This window comes from Cupressus sempervirens, chromosome 1, assembly GCF_028749045.1.
Source record: "Cupressus sempervirens isolate cs-2001-9-10 chromosome 1, ASM2874904v1, whole genome shotgun sequence".
NCBI lineage: Eukaryota > Viridiplantae > Streptophyta > Pinopsida > Cupressales > Cupressaceae > Cupressus > Cupressus sempervirens.
The window spans coordinates 678,948,269-678,953,581 of record NC_143118.1 but is presented as its reverse complement, the minus strand read 5'-3'; the positions used below and the strand labels follow the sequence as shown (position 1 = coordinate 678,953,581).

The following is a 5,313-nucleotide window of genomic DNA, read 5'->3' as shown; positions in this document are numbered from 1 at the left end:
TCTAGTACTTTCAGATAGTAGAGTACTTGGACGAGGTGATTTCATTAAGCAAAGCCAAGACATATTAAAGTCCCTCAAGGATAATGTACAACACACACAAAACCAATAGAAGTTGTATGTTGATAGCAAAAGGACATAAAGATCTTTTGAGGTAGGAGACATATCATTTTTTAGAATTCAGTAATATAAGAAAATCACATTAAGAGGAGTGGGGTAGAGAATCTCAAGCCAAGGTTCTATGGTCCTTATAAGATCATCAACAAGATAGGAGAGGTAGCTTATGAATTAGAACTCCCACCAAATAGTGAAATACATAATGTTTTCCTTGTCTCTTTCTTAAAGAAGGTTCTAGGCAAAAAAACCATAGTATGTATAGAATTACCACCTCTTGATGATGAAGGTAAATTAGTTTTAATACTAGAAGAGGTTTTGGATACAAGAGAAGAAAGATTGAGAAATAGGAGCATCACAAAGCATTTGGTCAAATAGAAAGGATTACCATTGGAGGATGCCACTTGGGAAGGAACACATATTATTGAGCATGCCAACCTTCACTGCTTGAGGAAAAGCAATATTTTGAAGGGAGGACTTTTCATATCCCCTTTTCAAAATAATTTAAAAATTAATAGTTTTTGCTAAGGCTGGTAGGGTCAAAAGAAATTTTTTAAGACACGGGGCTAATATTTGGAAGACGATGGATTAATAAATGTTAAATATTATTAAAATATATCTTATTCACAATTCTTGGTTATGAGTTAGGGTTATGCCCTCTTTGAAGGAGTTTAGGGACATTTCATGCTCATTTTAGAACATGATTTTTGCTCATTGCTTTGCTGTTCTTCAGAGGCTACCAAACCTGTGGAGGAGACCTAAAGATAGGAGTTTACAATTTTCAAGGAAGGCTAAGGAAGGGAGTTTGAGGCTATTCCATGTGCAAGCTCTTGTAGAGTTTTCCCTTGTGCTGAAAAGTTTAGATTTGTGAGTCTTCAAGTGTGTTTCTTATAAGGATTAGGTGTTTTTGGTTGAGTTTTTAATACGAATTTTGTTTTCTACTATATTGCAGCCTTTTTTCTATTAAAATAGAGTTGAATATATGTCTTGGATCATGATTTTACTTTTGGGATAGATTGCTATATTATTTTATGGTGTTTTCGAGCTATTTTGTGTTATTTTTGGGGACCCAAAGAGCATTGTATTTGTCCTCCATTTTGGAGTTGTTGTGTAAACTCTTTACAAAATTGGAAATGTCATTTTTTAGGCTGTTATGCTCGCAAAAACACTGTAAATATGTCTACTTTTAGGTTTATCAATAATATGTGAAGTTGTGAAGTTTTTCATTTCTCTTTTGGGCATACCCAATTTGGGTTTATTTGAGAAATTATATAATCTTTCAAAGTTTTGTTTGTTTAATTTTAAAATCTGATTAGAGAATGCAAATATGATGTAAACATTAGAAAGGGGACACTTCATAAGTTTGGTTACTTTATCTTTTATGCCATAAAATGGTGATTGATTGCAAATTTCTCGAGAATGAAAATAGGTATTGTGTCAACATGGATATTACTTCCCAATCTCTAGTGTCTCTCCTCAATCTAGGAGGACAAAAGGTGGACATTCTTATGTTGTTGAGGAAGACACTCAAAGAAGTGTATTTAGGTGATGATATTCATGTCATTGTACATACCTAATTAGGGGTGGGTATTTTTTGGGTTCATCAACTGTGCAAGCTTTTACAACCTGGCCTTAATGTGGCAATGCAACCTTTTCTATAAGACCTTGTTGTTGGGGAGTTAACGTGCCAAAGGAAATGGACATAGCATGGAAGCTCTACTTTATAAGAAAATGGTTTAATCTTGACATTGAGATTGTAGAGGGCCCTATATGGAATGTGTATCTTGATGAATTATGACAAAATTCTACATTGATGATGGGCACCACTACTAGGATTTCCAAGGAACATTGTAATTACCGTTTGAATATTAATGAAAATATTGCAAGTGGATATGTTTCACATTGAAATTTGAAGGACATAATCAGAAATCCTCCGTTTGAAGATGATGACATTAACATTAACATTCATGATCCTATATATTCAGTTGATTATGATTGTGTTTCTAATTTAGTTGTGGTAGGTTTGTGGCATATGTACATATATATGACACATATGTACATAGTGTTCATTAAAATTTTCACTTTATAAACACATCTATTTTTATGTACATTATAGGAGATATTTTTGTTGTCCAAGGTATATGTGGGATCATCGTCAAAATAAACTATGCTCTTAAGGGGCAATAAAAAATAAGAAAATCAAGGTTATGTCAACTTGATTTGCAATTTTCTACTCGTTATTAACTTTATATCAAGAAGATGAGAGAAAAGAATCTCTAAAAAATTGAATCTAGTTTCTAAACTACTAGGACTTATCCTAAAAAATTAAAAATTAATTCATCAAAAATTTGAATTTTAATGCAATATTACAAAAAATTTAGAACAAAAATGAGAAGTAGACGTATGTCTAACCACCTTAATCAAAATCAAATGATAATATTTTTTAATAATATTATAGATATAAGTAGTAGACTCATGCTTGGATGTGACACATATTTTTGGATTTTTTTATTCTAAATGAATTATTAATAATTAATTTTTGACTTTAGTATTTTTGGAATAAAAAAACTTTCGTGTCTGACCACCTTAGCTAATTCAAAACTCTACAAGATTCAATTTTTCATTTTCTTTCCTTGTAGTAGAAGAAACATAGAATGTGATGCATCTTTTGGATTTTAAAAAATGTTGTACCATTTGAAAGTTATAGTTGTTTTTCAAGTAATGTGTTAGTCAGCACTTTATATGTAACTCCATTAGAAAATAAGTAATAATTACTTACTAAACTCATAATTTGACAAACCTTACATTTATGGAAAGATAAGAACATTATTTAGAAACCCTTTTTATTTCATCAAATTTTGGTGAAAAAAAAGTCGTCAACTACATGTTTGAAGTAAAAATCACATAAAAACAGGCCAAAAGCACATTTTAAGGATGTTTTTAAAGTTGACCATTTAAGTTTGGTATCAAAAGATATAGTAGACCTTATAGAGATATTAATTGTTTTCATTTAGTATTTAAGGTGAGTGGAAAAAAAGTTAGAATAAATTTTGAAATGGTTTGAGATATTTCAGAACTAAAGATTTTTCATATCGCCACTTTTTGGCACACCATGATCTTTCACATACCCTTCAAGCCTTAGCAGTTAATGTAGAAAATGTAAACTATTATCTTCTAAGATGCACAAAAGCAAAACATAAGTTACTAGAAGAAACTACAACAAATTTTTCAAAAAAAGTCAACTACAACAAAACTCTTTAAATCTTGTATGTGTCGTGTCCATCCTACAACTTCTGACATGTTTAATGGGAATCTCAACAAGAATCAACAAGAATCTACTCTTAGACCTTGCAAAAGACAGGGACTCAAGCTCTCCTATAGCTCTTCTGCTCAAAAGTGTAGCATTTATTTCTCATCAAACAAATGGAAACAGAAATAAAAGTGGGCCAGTAATGCAGAATACCCTACTTTGTAATCACTTATCGAGAGGCATTGTCTGTTAGCTGACTATTATTATTATCACTGGAGTAATTAGAACTTGAAGGAGGGCGGTATGCGGTAGGGTACGTTGTTGTCGAGCGCCTCCACGACTCCGGGAAAGGCGGCGAGCCTGAAGCCGCGGTATATCTCCCTCTCCCATCCCCTGCCCGTCAGTTTCTCCGCCTCCTTCACCGCTGCCTCCACAGTCGCCACCGGGTCCTCGAAGACGGCATCCACGATCCCCTTCTCCAGCGCCGTCTGCGCCTTCAGCTTGCTCGCCCCCAACACCACGTCGCGCAGGGCAGCGGAGCTGAGCTTGCTGCGGATCAGGGCCATCATACTCGTGGGGATGGGCAGGCCCATGTCGAGCTCCAACATGTAGAGCTCAGGGGATGATGATGATGTCATGAAACGATAGTCGTGAGCGAGAGCGAGCATGAAAGCTCCCGCCACGGCGCCACCGCAGATGGCAGCGACGGTGGGGACGTTGAGCCTCATGAAGGCCGCCAGCATCTTCTCCAGCCCCTCCAGCACGATGTCAATGCGCTCCAGTGGGCTCTCGGCGATCCATTTCAAGTCGATGCCGCAGGAGAAGTGTTTTCCTTCATTTGTCGTCACCAGGGCGGCTGCGTCAGGGGACTCCTCCACCTCTTTCAGTGCCTCCGCAATGGCGTGGAAGGTGGTGGGGTTCAGCCTGTGCTCCTCATCCTCGCCCACCAGCGTCAGTACGTACACCTTCCCTTGCTTCTCAAGGCTGCACATCCTCTCTCTCTCTCTCTTCCTTAATTATTCTCTCTGAAGCAAACAAATATTCAAGCTCTTTCAAATTGCACTTAATGGATGACTCTTGAGAGATGCACAGGTTCCAATTAAATAGGGGAGCTTCTAGTTTCTGGTTGGCAGGATTAAAGTTTCCTGCTCTCTAAACTTGTTACTCCATGGAGGCGTGGAAAATCCGTCCACCTAATATTCTCGCAGTGTGTTTTTTGTGGGCCAGGCAATTCGAATGGTGAAGGAGAAAGTCGGTCCCTCAAGTATCTAGAACGATTTGATAGATGCAATTACTTCATAGATGAAGTTGCCGAAGTACCTGGAACGAAGTGAACAATTTGATTTATGCAACGACTTTGACCGATGCATGCTACGAATTACGACCAAACATTTTAAGGTTTGCTCGGAGATTTTTCTAACAAAAAAATTGTAGCGTGCTTTAAAAGAGGTCAAAATATCCAAGTCATTTACTTAACCTAATTGTAGTAGAAGTTTGTTCGAGTTTTGCAATGATTTTATAGATATATGTGCATCAAACTATTAAAAGTTCTGGTTAGAAATATTTGTTTTTGGTACAATAGTATTGTTTTTTACTAGAAAAGGGAAGAAAGGAAAACACAAATTTTGTAGTAGAAGAGTTTTCATAAGATTTATTTTATTTAAAAAAGAAATGATAAAATTCTTTCTAATTATATTGAACATATTTAAAAGTTATTGAATCTTGTGTAACAACGCATTATATATTTATTTTATACACTTTTAAGTGAATACAAAAATGTGGTATTCTAGTTATAAAAGAGTTCTCATAATTAATAAATTGTACCGTACTATCCAAAATAGTCCTAGGATAAATGACACAACATACTTTACAAAATATATAAATTATATATATATATATATATATATATATATATATATATACATATATATATATATACATATATACATATA

At 35.0% G+C, this 5,313-nt stretch overlaps 1 pseudogene across 1 annotated transcript; it reads right to left on the bottom strand.

The window, feature by feature from the left end:
* Positions 1 to 3,312: 3,312 nt before the first annotated feature.
* LOC149579720 (enoyl-CoA delta isomerase 3 pseudogene) lies at positions 3,313 to 4,488 on the bottom strand (annotated as a pseudogene). Its single transcript, XR_016359673.1, has one exon. The product of XR_016359673.1 is annotated as an enoyl-CoA delta isomerase 3 pseudogene (transcript).
* Between the last annotated feature and the right edge of the window lie 825 nt (positions 4,489 to 5,313).